Consider the following 15,457-nt stretch of genomic DNA (forward strand, 5'->3'; position numbering starts at 1 on the left):
TTCTTTTCCATTTTATAGTTACTAAACATATTTTTTTTAATGTTTTGCCATCATCTAGGATTATTGTAGATGACTTTTGGAAAATTTCATCCAGATCTAATAAGTACTACTACAATAAATATAGCCTTCCTTTCACACCAAAACATTTAGTGATTTTGTGTATAAAAAATAATTAACAGCATTTCCTTTTCTTTACAGATTTGGGAGTTTCACTCCAATCAACGATGTTTTTACATCAATCAACTGAGCAACTCTTCTAATTTCAAGAAAACACTCAATATTAGTGAAGTTTGTTATTTCTAAGTGTAAATGTATATTTGTAAACATGTTTTCGTAATCATGTAAGTAAAGTGTTATTTTTATATTCAGGATTTTTTTCTTTTTCACCAATAGAAAGTAGAATCTTTATATTAGTAAACTAAAAAAATAAAATAAAAAGATGGGCATAATAGTAACTAGGTATAAGTGCCCAAAGTGAAAGTAACAGATATGACTACACGCTACCTGTAGCAGGAGAGTTTGTTCACGCTACCTATCCAGGGTTTAAGTACACTCAAAACAAAACTGGGTAATTATTATTAAAAAATATTGTACTGTATTCAAACAACCTCTTACTTCGATTCTTTAACCGGAATACGAGAGAGTACTGTGAAATACTGGTGATTGAAATAATACTCTTTACAAAAATAAATATATTATATAAAAATTACAACACTTTGAAAGAAATTACATAAAAAAAATCACTCAAAATATGAAGTCGGAGTAAAACTTAGATTAACACAAAAGAAATGTTACACAGTGAATTATATAACCACTCGAAATATTAAATCTGCATAAAGCCTTAGACAAAGACAGAAGAAATAAATACTTATGAAAATTATAAAATAACTTGTTTCACTTGAAATTAAATTTTACACAATACCAGCACTCACCACAACACATTAAATTAAATATTTCTGGTAAATTTGCAGGAACATTTCAACACACTAGACACAATATACTTTGGGGCACAAAATCACTTTGTCAGAGGACACACTATAGGCACTTTGAGAGAGAGAGGATGTACTTTGGCTCGTTCACAGGACAAGCTGGATTTCTTCTACTGCTATGCATCCTGGGGGCACATATATAAGAACTTAATTACTTCTAGATTATTCTAGGTCAGAGATCTGGAAGTTAGGGGGCTGGCTTAAAGGCGTAAGGTTACTAATGATTGAACTCTCGGATGCATACCAATGCAACAGCGAGACGACTCTCTCTCAGCTAGCTCTGCCCACCTACCGTTCTCGGAAATAAAAATGAGATAAAAACTTACGCTGGGGTTTTCGAGAACCTTCCAAAACACGTGGCAAATAAAAGAATATGTATTTTCTCACAAACATGACACAATACCTCATGAAAATATAAAAGAAAATTACATAAGCCCTTGATCATGTCTAATCTGGATCATATAGTACCCTTAAACAGATTACGTAAGACTTTGTAACAAAAATGCGTGAAATAAAAAGTTAATTCTTAAAAATAACGTAAATTTACATATACTGACTTGAATGAAGAATACAATGAAATTAACGACAAAAGTCTTACGTAATTTGCATACAAAACTTATATCTACATCTTCAATAAACAAATGAAATATATAAATGAAATACATTAATAAATTATTTACTCTACTCTAGGCCAACTTCGTAAGATAGCTCTCCCCTAAAAAGATTATTTATTCCAGGCTGGAATCCATCTATTCAACCCCAAATGTATAATCTGTAACCACGTTATCTTCACCTGATATATACTTTACATTAATACAATACGGTTGCAAACATAATGACCACCTAGTTAACCTTTGATTATTATTTTTCATCTTATTAATGAAAGTTAAAGGACTATGATCCGAATACACCGTAATCTCCTCATTCTGTGGTCGATTCACATAGACCTCAAAATTGTTTATAGCTGCGACTAACGCTAGCAGTTCCTTTTCAACTTTCAAGTAGGCTCGCTGATGTGTCTTCAGCTTCGACCACATAAAACAGACAGGGTGAAGAATTCCTTCCTTGTCTTCTTGCAATAAGACAGCTCCAATCCCATTATCCGACGCATCCACTTGAATAAAGAATTTCTTGTTGAAATCAGGTGCTCGCAGTATTGGTTACGAAGTTAATATGGCTTTCCTAGCACTCGCTGGTCCATACAAATTTTTTCTTGAGGCTAGTCAAATCCGTCAAGGGAGCGAATACAGCCGAAAAATTCGGGCAAAAAAGTCGGTAGAATCCTGCCATCCCTAAAATACGTTGTAACTTCTTCCTTGTTTTGTGGGGTGATGCTTTCCTTATTCCTTCATTAACGGCTAACGGGGTGATTAGTCCTCTTCCAACTTCAAATCTCAAGTACTGAACTGTCGCCTTTCCAAATTTGCTCTTCTCCAGGTCAATCATCAGTTATGCTCCTTACAGCTTTTAAAATACCTTCTTCAGGATTCGGAGATGTTCTTCCCAGGTCAATGAATATACCACAATATCATCGAGATACACGCCTACTCCTATCGATCCTAGAAGGTTATCCATCACTCGTTGAAAAGTAGCAGGGGCGTTCATTAGTCCAAATGGCATAACGGTGCATTGATATAACCCAAACGCGGTTATAAAAGCTGATAACAATTTTGCGTTGTCATCCAAAGGAATTTGATAATAGCCTTTTAATAAGTCGATCTTGGAGACGAACCTCGCTTGTCCGATATTGTCGAGTAGTTGGTCAATGAGCGGCAATAAATGATTATCAGCCACACTGATCGAATTCAACTTTCAGTAGCCTGTACACATCCTGAAAGATCCGTCCGTTTTTTTAATTTTGCAACAAATAGCCCACTTATTTTCTCATGACTTCTCGGTGATACAGCGACAGTGGATAAGCGAGTTGTTTAGATGGTCTTTCCGCTGTTTTGAGGTGTATCTCGTGCTTCGTCATGTTGGTTTGTTTCGGCTTAATTCCTCTTGTTGCTCCTATTTCAAATGAGTTAGTTTCTCTTCCAAGTTCTGAATGACAGATGAATAATTGACTTTGCTTAGAGTCCCACCTCATATACGTCGGTGTCTTCCGTGGATGGTATGGATTGCGCCATACACATCTGTGAAGCTTTGGTCTCGTTTTCGTTTAGGTAGGGTTTCAGTAGGTTATTGTGTACTTTCCTTTGACTTTTCCTATGTCCTGGGGTTTCAATAACGTAGGTCAGGTCGCTGATCTCGAAAATCTTGAATGTTCCTTGAAACTTGTTGATGAGTGGAAGTCTCCTTATCAGCAGGAAATCCAATACCTGTTGTCCTACCGAAAACTGTCTGCCCTTACTTTTCATGTCGAACCTTTTATTCAATTTTTCTTGACTCGTTTTAAGGTTTTCTAGGGAAAAATTCCTTGTCTCACCGATCCTTTCCCTCAATTTCTTGACACATTCTCCATCCTTTTCCTCTTGGTCCTTCCATCTTTCTGCTAATATTCTAATCAGTCCTCGTACTTCTCGTCCAAATAGCATTTCATTTGGGCTACATCCCATGCTTTCTTGATAAGCATCGAATACCTCAAATAACATCAACGGTACTCTGATGTCCCATTCATTCCCCGTTTCGTTGTAGAAATTCATTAACATACTTCTCAGAGTTTAATGAAACCTCTCTAATGCACCTTGGGTCTCGGGATGATAAGCAGTTGATAGTTGTTGTTTCACCTCCAACAGTTTTATTACATCCTTAAACAGTTTTGACATGAAATTTGTTCCTTGGTCACTTTGAGAGATTTCCGTAATACCAAACCGTAATACTCATGTTCCTGACGCTGACGGGTATGGCTTCTGGGTATCTTTCACTGGACACATCAAGGTTAGCATATATTCGTGACCTTTTTTCGTCCTTGGTAAAGGTCCAACAATGTCGATCATTACCTTGCTGAAGTGTTCTTCTTGCACTACTATCAGGTGTAATGAAGCTTTCTTAATGTACTTGTTTGGCTTTCCAGCCATTTCACATACGTGACATGCACAGCAAAACTGGCTCACGTCCTTATGCATGCCAGGCCAGAAAAAGCATTTCACAATCTTCTCCGTCGTCTTCCTTATCCCCATATATCCCGTCTTGTGCGCTACGGTAATCACCTGTCTTCTCACCGGTGAGGGAATCAATATCTGACAGTATATCCCCCATTCGGCATTCCCAGGGATATCAGCGGTTTTATGCTTCCTCATAAGCAACCCATCCTTAAGATAACAACAGGTCGGAGACTGCTGTGCCTCCGTCTCATCTACCACATAGTACAATAACTCTATTAACGTTGCATCCTTCTGTTGGAATCCTATCAGCCGTTTCCTACTAACTTGTCTTACTTCTAACGCTGAGTTTTCAATTTCTTCCAGGTCCATTTCTTCTTTGTCTTCTTGTCCACTCGTCTGTCGTTCCTCTTCTCTTGGGCTTACTCGGGAGTTCTCCTCTTGCATACCATCAAGGGAATCCTTTTCTTCAGAAAACAAATCCTCCAAATTCATCGCTCCTTCAATTTCTTTTTCTTCTTCAGCAGCCACTTTCTTCGTCATACTTCTAGTCGTTACACAACTAGGAAACAGATACAGGTAGTCATTCATGAGTTCAGTCATAGGACTATACTTCAATGGTTTCTCCGTTACAATGGGACAAGGCACAAACAGCGCTCCACCAACCTCATTACCCAGCAGGACTTCTACTCCTTTGACAACCAATGAATCCTTTACCCCAAAGTCAAAATTACCTGTAACCAACTCGCATGACAGTTTCAAATGGCAAATAGGGGTAACCTCTTCACCTCCTATTCCCTTCAAAATAACCGAGTCTCCTGTGAGAGACTGTTCCACCAAAGGGTGTACTCTTCGTATCACCACAGCATGGTTCCAACCTGTGTCGCGCAATATCTTGACCGGGGTTCGCTCACTACCGTCTGTTGCTGCTACCATACTTTCATAAATATAAGGTTTAAAGGCATCCACGCTGTTTGGGTTTGTCCTGTTCGTCATGTAAACGTTGCTGGTGTATTTTCCTCTTCGTTCTTTCCCAATTGTTTCTTCGTCTTCGCATTCTGTGAAGTTGAATTATCCTAAGTCACTTGGGTGACTGCTTTCGGTTGATTCAACCAACATTCCATAATGATATGGCCTCTCTTGCCACACTTAAATCAGACAATAATAACCTTCTGCACGTCTTTCACGAACTTGAAGGAGGATGATTCAACAATTGTTGCTGTGGTACTATCACATCCATGGTTTAGCAAATACTTGACACTTGGTCGGAATGACGGTTGAAACTTTATGCCCGAGGAGGGTTTACGATTAATTATATTATAATCTTCACTCAGTGAAGCTGCTTTATCAAGTTTCTTCACCTCTCTCGCTTAAGTACGTTTGAATGTGTTCAGGAATTCCTCGTAGATATTGTTCTAGCACTATCAATTCTTCTAAATCAGCCATCTCCCTCACATTAGAAGCCTTTATCCATCTTTCAAAACATCATTGTATCTGATAAGTGTAATCCAGGGAAGTCATTTCCTCATCCATCTACAAACCTCGGAAATTTTCCTTATAATATTCAGTGGTCATCTGGTACACTTGCAGCACACTCCTCTTCACCTCTTGACACTCCTTCCTTTGGTCATGAGATAAGGACAAGTAAGCACTGCTTCCTTTCCCAAAGAGTACACTCTGCAATAACACAGACCATTTATCTTCGGACCATTCCATCGTCGATGCGAATGTTTCAAAATGAACAAAGAATTCATCAGGAGCCTCTTCTGTGAACCTTGGAATTAACCTCTGGGCATTCATCACATCAAACACGGAATTGTGCATAGCAGGGGTCACCTCTGTCTGCGTTGTCGACCGTGCACGAGCATTCAACAGCTCCAACTTCCTTGCATGTCGTGTAATTTACATTGCCTCTTCCTTCTCTTTCTCTCTCTTTTTCTTATCGTACTCTCTCTTTTTCTTCCATTCTCCTTGCATTACCTACAATTTCCCTCTTTTCTTCTCGTCTTGCTTCCATTTCCTTCGCACATCATGTTTCGTCTCTCTCTTCTTTGATTTGTCTTGCTTCCATTTCCCTCGCATGTCGTGATTCTTCTGTCTGTCTTTCTTCCTGTCTTGCCATCATCTTCAACTTAATGAAATTTTCTTACTCTACATTTCTTCGAACCTCAGCCTCTACATCCCTTTCTTCTTTCATGCCTTCAGTTTGTGGGTCAACTGGTCCTTGCTTTACTACAAATTCTTCTACAGCTTCCTCCATCAGTTCACGAGCTGCTACAATATCTTGTTCCGACAATTTCTCCGAGTTTACTATTGCTTCTAAAGCTAGACACTTGATTTGGCCTTTAATCATTCCACTCGTGGCATGGCCACCACATGCCATTAAAATAGAAGGCCACTGAGCTTTAGTTACATTAGCTTCTGAAAATTCCTGAACATCTGAGTTATTCAAAAACTCTTGGATTATACACTATGCCATCTTGTACTTCAACCCCCCCCAAAAAAAAAAAATAAAAAAAAATACTACCTTTCCAAAAAATATATCCTAACAATACACAAAATCCTTACAACACTAAATAGTTCCAACCTTTAATCAAAATACAGCCCTGTTATCACCAATAATTAAAACAGACTCACTCGATCCCAAGGGTCTGGCCACCAAAAATATATCATACTATGGTCTCATGTCTGGGAACCAAAATATATTATATATATATTATGGCTGGACAGCTACACAACTTATCGAATTCCAAACTCACCTGTTTGTTTTTACATTAATCTGTTTTACTTGAAAATATCAATACCTTACGTCTAAGACAGTTATATAACTCGCAGAAAGAAATATATAAAAACACTGAATATCTAAAGGTCTCTTAAGTACACTCAAAGCAAAACTGGGTAATTATTATTATGAACTACTGTATTCAAACAACCTCTTACTTTGATTCCTTAACAGGGATACGAGAGAGTACTGTGTAAATACTGGTGATTGAAATAATACACTCTTTAAAAAAATGAATGTATTATATAAAAATTACAACACTTTGAAAGAATTTACATAAAAAAAATAAATCACTCAAAACATTAAGTCTGGGCAAAACTTAGATTATGACAAAAAAAAAAAAAATGTTACACACTAAGAATTATATAATCACTTGACTCGAAATATCAAATCTGCATATATATATATATATATATATATATATATATATATATATATATATATATATATATATGTATATATATATATATATATATATATATATATATATATATATATATATATATATATATATATATATATATATATATATATAGATAGATAGATAGATAGATAGATAGATAATTAGATCACTTTCAGAGTCGCGATTCGTTAATGTGGTGAAACAGTTTGTGTATCTCTATTGATGTTAGTTGCTTAAGTGTCATCCATTCCCTATCACTGGTAAGAACTTGGTTTAAAGTTTCACCAGTGTCATCTATAAATATCCTATAATACATGGCGCAAGACCCATATCGACCAATGGCAGCGCTCAATGCAAAAGAATGTTGCACACAGTTTATCCATTCAGTTTATCATAAAATATTCGCATACTTTTTCAAGATTTACCTAGCTTCTATTTTGATGTGTTAACTGAATAGATGTACATCTAAATATTATATATATATATATATATATATATATATATATATATATATATATATATATATATATATATATATACATTTAGCTTACTCATTGTAACATATCAAAATAGAGGCTAGGTAATTCTCGAAATGGTATGCAAATATTTCATGATAAACTGCATGGATAAACTGTGTGCGACATTCTTATGCATTGAATACTATGCTAGACACCCCTCATCTCTCTCGGGGAAAGATTGCTGCGGTCTTCATGTGAGCGCTACCATTGGCCGATATGGGTCTTGCGCTATCTATTTTAGGATATCTGTAGATGACAGTGGTGAAACTTTAAACCAAGTTCTTACCAGTGTTAGGGAATGGATGGAACTTAAACAACTAACATCAAAGTGAAAATAAAACTGTGTTTATGGTAGTAGGAAAGAAAAGCATGTTAAGAAACTTAGGTGACATCTAAATAAATATCAATAACAAATCAGTCCCGATATCTGGTAAAGTTCGTGACTTCAAGATATCACTAGATTACAATTTGTCTCACAATGCTCTAATAATTAAGGCAGTGAAAAAAAGGGAGGGGGGAAACCGTTGGCTATCACCTTAAAACATTGCTTTTGTAAATTAGTTTCTGGATGAATAGGCTATGTAAAGAAACTTGTGATTAACTATTCATTACCAGGATTGAGTACTGTCAATTTATTTATTACTATCTACCCAAAGTGCAACTTCAGAAGTTTCTAAACATTATAAACGAAGGACCAAGATTGATTAAAGGTGTCCATTCCGAGAAAAGACTACCCCTGTATTACTAAACTGCATATATTAAAGCTAGAATAGATTTCAAGATAAGTGCAATAAATCATTAATTTAACAGAACAGGGCGTCAAATATATTTAAGAAAATTGTTATACATCGTGCAACCAACAAATAGTGTCGACACGTGGGTAGTTACGAAAGGTTTCAAGTTATTATAGACGAGATGTACTCACAGACCAACAAAATAGGTAGTAGGCTAGTAGGCTACCCACCACTTAGTTCACATAAATCAGCCAAAGGGTCAGTATCATTTATAGCATTGGATCACCTCATCATTGCTGAAATAGAAGACAGAATTAATAAAGATATATATATATATATATATATATATATATATATATATATATATATATATATATATATATATATATATATATATATATATATATATATATATATATATATATATATATATATATATATATATATATATATATATATATATATATATATATATATATATATATATATATATATATATATATATATATATATATATATATATATATATATATATATATATATATATATATATATATATATATATATATATATATATATATATATATATATATATATATATATATATATATATATATATATATATATATATATATATATATATATATATATATATATATATATATATATATATATATATATATATATATATATATATATATATATATATATATATATAACAGGACAAAATCAATAAGTACACTCGAATCCTTCGAAAAGCGAAGTTAAATCCCGTAGGTGGTTTATGTTAACAAACTACTTCAGCCGGTTGCCAATAGATAGCGCTGATGAAGCACCGTGTGTGTACGGAATCTGCCGGGTGCTCGCTCATCTTTCCTTTATTATCTTTGTTGGAAAGTAGATTCTGCGTTGCTTTCTATTTATATTATTTCCTAGTAATTTATGCACTGGCAATTTTAACATTTATTTTCTTTCATTATAATGATAATTTTGGTATTATATTGATCATGAAAAATCTACATATTTTTCTTTCTCTGATTGATAATAAAAGAATAATCGAATTTATAGATGCAAAAAAGCAGAAATGGCAAGTTATAGAATAGGTCCTTGGCTCCTTACTCACACTGTCCAACAAACTAGTTCCAAGAGAATTCCGTCACTGTTATCCATCATACATATGTATACACGAAGACTTGAGGTATATCTTAAACTCGTAGAATTCATAGAATGCATATAGTCTTATGTTTGAATATAATTCTAATAAATATTTTAAAAGCAATCTTGACTTTAGTCTCTATATGCGCATTAAAACTTCAACGTCATAAACCTATTCTAGAGGTTGCATCAGCCCACAAGGGAAGTGCGCTTTCCGATTCTTCACTGTTATTATTATTATTATTATTATTATTATTATTATTATTATTATTATTATTATTATTATTATTATTATGTAGCTTACCAAGAGATCTCAAATACTAACGTATTATCTCGAAAACTTTGTTGATATTTCATCATAACGTCTCAACAACAAAATGATTGCGGATATTACTCATCATTGCAGTGCTCATGATAATATATATAGTGAAACGTTCACGTATTCATGAATTTCGTATTATCAAATTCGTAAATTCATTTGAAAACAGACGGAAGAAGATAATTCACAGGGCCAAATTGAACATGTCATTAAACTTGTATAATTGCAAATTCTCAGTTTATTCCAATATATATATATATATATATATATATATATATATATATATATATATATATATATATATATATATATATATATATATATATATATATATATATATATATATGTATATATATATATGTATATATATATATATATATATATATATATATATATATATATATATATATATATATATATGTGGAGAATTTTTCAATGGTTGCGTTCTGAGTGGGAACTTAGTCCGGGAAAGTCTCCTTATAACAGTTACATAAAGTTCAACAGGGGAGGATAGGAGCACTTACTCTCGGGGCACAAACACCCTGCTAATACTTTACTGTCACAATTCACTAACCATCACTCACATACAAAAGGGAAATTTTACTGTCCAGAGGCCTAAGCACTCCACACGTAGGATTGAGAATAATTTATGGCCTACTCTAGCTTTGTCAGGTCTATAGTCATTTCATTCTCAGGCTCTGTTCCGGCTCCGTCCCAGCTACCCCAATGAAATGCTGGACAGTTATTTTACGTTAATGTAAGGTAGACAAAATCCAAAATGGGAGCAGTGATGTAAAGTAGTTTAAAAGTTTAAAGATAAGGATCTTTACCTTCGAAGCAAATATGTTAATGCAAAGTACCTCGCTGTTACCACCTATAGACTTACTTAGGTTTTCTCTTTAAATATTGGGTACTTTGTCCCGTGAACAACTATTCATTTCACACATTAAAATAAATGAGGGAGCAAAAATACTAAGGAGGTTTAATTAACCTAATATTGATTTATTTCACAAATTTACATGAAAGAAACGGACATCTTAACAAAGGCAAAAAATGGTATAAAAAGAAAGCAATTCAAAATGATGAAAATTAGTTAGTTAGACACGTGGTCTACAATAATAAAAATCCAAATGGGGTCTGGCACGTGGCCCACGTGACCCAGAGACTATGTTAATCTCAAAACGCAAAAAATTGTATAGAAAAAAAATATATACACACAATCCCACCGCACACAGTCCGAATAGTGTAATTAGCCAGGTTCCCTATCAAGTTAAAATTAGTCTAAGCTAATAAAAAATGGGGGAAAACTAAATGGCCATTGATGTAGTACCTGCACTCCTTTGAAGTTTAGTCCTATGCCCGAGATAGCTGTTGACCTGGTTGTTGCACTAATTGGCACGCTGCACTCTTGCCTGGCTCACCCCAAGAATTCTCACTGTGGCTGCAACTAGGTACACCAGGGACCTCTTCTCAATCTCTCCGACCGGCAGCAACAGGACTCGTTGGTGAGACACGTTTTGGAAGAGAGAGTGGGGTGAGCCAGAATTGGGCGGGTTCAATGACCAGGCAGGTCAGCAGGCCAGGGCAGCTCCTCGTAGAATGTGCTCGACACTACGGTCGAAGAGATCACCTCGCTTCACCTTTCCAGACAGGTGAAGAGCTTGATGAGCATGGTAATCCATTGGGGGTGCCATATCGGGACTTAAGGACAGGGCAATATATTGTTGCAGGGAGTGCAGAGGAGGCAGGATTTTGTACTAAATACTTAGAGAAATCTTGCTGCTCTAAGGGAGTTTATATATACAATAATCCTACCTATTCTGGCTTGCTAAAAATTAATATTTAAAATGATTAATTAGCAATGGACTGGTACGATGGGCATACATCTTAAAATTAACAAACCTTAATTGGTATTGAGAAATATAAGATGCATTAATTCAGCAGTATTGGAATTTATATAAAATGTGCAGTTTATGAATTTAATCTCGACCCATGTAGTTTAAGGAAAGAACCAACATACGCCGGGGTTACAACTAAGGCCCTCTAACGTGCGTATCTACGCTGTGACGTCACGAGCATGGCGTGCGCCACTGTCAACAAGTTTAGGTTAGTTCTCCCTATGTTTCGTTAAAGAAAACTAGATGTAGGAGAGAATGTTTAAGGGGTAGCTATAGTATTAGTAGAAGAGAGCTAAAAATACGATTGAAAGAAGAAGAGTGAAGAAAATTCTTCACACCCTGGGGATAAAGGGGAGAAAAAAGGGAGAGGGGTTAGTTCCGGCAAATGTGATTCAACTACTTGTTAGTATGAGCGAGATAAGGTTACTGGCTGAATGATGAGTGAAGTTGTTCTTCACATCAACGTCCGTTTAAAGTTAACAAAACGCCTTTAACGTTAACTGAAATCAATTGAATCAAAAGTTATGCTTTCACGTGAATTTGGGGAAAATTGAACCACGCAGGCAATGTTTCACGGAAGCGTTAATATAAGTAAATGATCAGTGTTAACTTGAAACGTACGATGCAATAGTAATTAAAGGATTAAAAACACTCAATTCTTCCCACCCTAGGGGTACGGATAGAGCAAACAAAACGTATGCCAATAACGGTCGAGTTCAGCAACAAGTCAGGCCAAATGACAAATTAAAAATTATGGGGGTGAGTCCCAATCCCGGTCTGACACCCAACGTTTTACATGAAATGATTTTACATATAAAGTGACTGGCATGATGAAAGCTTTGAATTTGTCGCCTAACAAAAGGAGAAAAGTTACCTCCTTCTCGGTGTTAAAAGGTGAAAAGTTATTTGACACTAGCCTGAATGATAAAATGAGACAAACTAGGTCCTTGGGGACATCGTATTTCTGACAACTAAGGTCTTGGATGTCATTTTCAAGGGAAACGTTTGCAAGGTGAACATTAAAAACAAAGCTTAATTTCAGCACGAGCTGAAGGATGTCAGGGAGATTATAGCAACATGACAAGTTGTCAAGGCAAAAATTAAATTTACGCTTTGAGGTTAAAGCAAGTGATTGACTGAAAAAATGCTGCTGAATGACTTGGCAATAATAATAAATGCTTACAGTTGCGCCATATAAAAGGGAATGAAAATAATGAATGGCGTTCAATGTACCGTTATCCTTAAGCAAGGTGAATCGTAAACAGGCTCTAAGCTCCGGTGCTAGGTCTACATGTGTGACCTTCGCTAAATCCGCCGTCAGTGCACAAGGTTCATTTCTGACTGCTAAGGTCTTAACCTTGCGATCACGCGGCTCGTTTTGAGAGCGGGTTTCAGATTTTAACGGGGATGTTTTAGCGTCAACACGGGTAGGAGCGGAAGTTACTGGCTTAAAGATAGGACGATCAGGCAACGTGGGCACTGGTCCATGGAATGGTACGGTAACTACGGTTTTAGTTATTGAATTTACAACCGGTACAGGCCTCTGCTGGCCATCACGCACACGGTTAAGTTGTGGGGTATTTGAGCTACCACTTGGGGGGTCCATGACAAGACAATGAACGGTATTTCCTCCGGGACGGACTGTCACCGGCGGCAAAGACAAAGGGGGTTGAGGGCGATTAAACGCTGGTGGCTTAAGGTTCGGAGATGAGGACAGAGCAGGTGGGGCTGACACAAAATTACTAATGGTATGCCGTGTTGGCAACATAGTATTGAAATGTGACGATTTTACTGGTTGGGGAACTGAGACAAAATTACGAACATTGGGCTTGACTGCCGATACGTTAGAAGTAACAATTAGGGGACGTGTCACTGAAGGTGTTGCATTCGAAGAAGAACAAGACTGATTAGGTTTTATAAGTAAATTTGGATGAGCCATGAGGCTATTAAAAGCAATCTCAACTTTACTCGACCAGGCAGCAAGTACGGGATAATTTAATTTAACAATGGGATGGTCGTAATGACGTCTCCAAAAATTCTTGTAATCGCAAAGTTCGTCTCTTACTTTACCAATAAGGTTTTTAAAATGATTTACGGCTTCTGAACCCATGCTGGGAAAATCTACAGAAGCAAGAGCATGAAGTGCTAGGTCTGCGTCCTCACAAACAAAGGTGAATGTCAACTCCTGTTCCTTAAGCCTAGCGTTAATCTCCTCGGGGCTAAGCGTTTCCGCCTTAGGCGGTGAAGGGTTGTTTACGTTAAACATGAAGTCCGCCATCTTGGATTGACCACGTTTTGATGAACGGATTCGTGAAAACAAATAAGGGGTAACTGAATTTCAAAGGATCATGAAAATGAAACTTTACAAATTTACTAGCGTGGCAATTGAATATTTAAATTTACTCATGATGAGAAAAAATGGTTGAATGACAACACAAAGGTAAATAACAAAACTACTTTAAAATTCAAATTGACTGGGGCCTAACAAAGCAGACGATGCCCAGGTCACGTGACGTTAAACACTTTACTAAAATGAATTATATACGCACGTGGCAATACTGACTAATTAATTTACTTTAAAGTAGAACATATTAGAAAGCACATGGCTTATGAATGCAAAGATTGAAGTTAAAAGTTAAAATAACAGGTCGAGGCTGACACTGTTGTGACGATTTCACAATTACGGGTGCACTAAGGCGACCACTGAACTATTCAAAATGTAGATTGGCGCACAAGGCAGCGACTTAGATTTTAAAGTGCACTCTCTTGGAGGCTAAACAATATGAAATTTCCCTCACGCGGAGGTAAAACAAAAATATCCTCGCTAAAGGACAAAAACAATATTTCCTCGCTAAAGGAAATTAAATTAACTACACGCAGTAATTTACTTACGGTAGCAAACAATTACGAACCCTTAGTTTGGGCTGTAAACAAGATCCACCATCTCGGAACAAACACGTGGAATGAAACGGACTTGGTGAAATTAAGTTTCTACGTTATTCGTAAGAAGACTTAAAATTATGTTACGCCAATTCGCTCTTTAGGACAAGGACACGTGCTAGGTATACGGGAAACGTTAGTTAAAAAAGTTAATGTTGGTTAGGGAAGGTAAACGACACAAAGGAAGGTAGACCAAGGTACAAAATGTTACAAATTAGATGCTTAGCTAGCAAAATTAGTTGACAGGACGAGTACACCGGCGCTCTAGCTGAGCAGTAAACACGGGCGTCTGAACAACGAAAAAAAACCTTAGTTCAAGTAGCTTAGAACTTTCTGGTATAAGTGGATTCCGCCACACGTGGGTGAACGGATCCGAGACAAAGTGAAGTTCCTACGACAAATTCTAGTCTTTCTGTAGAGAACATTCAAGCAACAAAATAACCTGGTTACGTAGCTCTTTCCTTAAACACGTGGTCGATACAAAAAGATCATGTTAATTACAAATTTCTCTTCCCAATTAAAGTCTGGGCATTACATATTCGACAAACTGGCTGTGTGCGTGTGGGTAAGTGATATAGCGAGTTACTATATGCTTAATCAAGCTGATTAATTACGTTAATGCTTCACAAGTCAAAGGTAAAAGATCCGGTTCGAAGGACCACTCGTGTGGAGAAT

This window comes from Palaemon carinicauda, chromosome 7, assembly GCF_036898095.1.
Source record: "Palaemon carinicauda isolate YSFRI2023 chromosome 7, ASM3689809v2, whole genome shotgun sequence".
NCBI classification, from domain to species: Eukaryota; Metazoa; Arthropoda; class Malacostraca; order Decapoda; family Palaemonidae; genus Palaemon; species Palaemon carinicauda.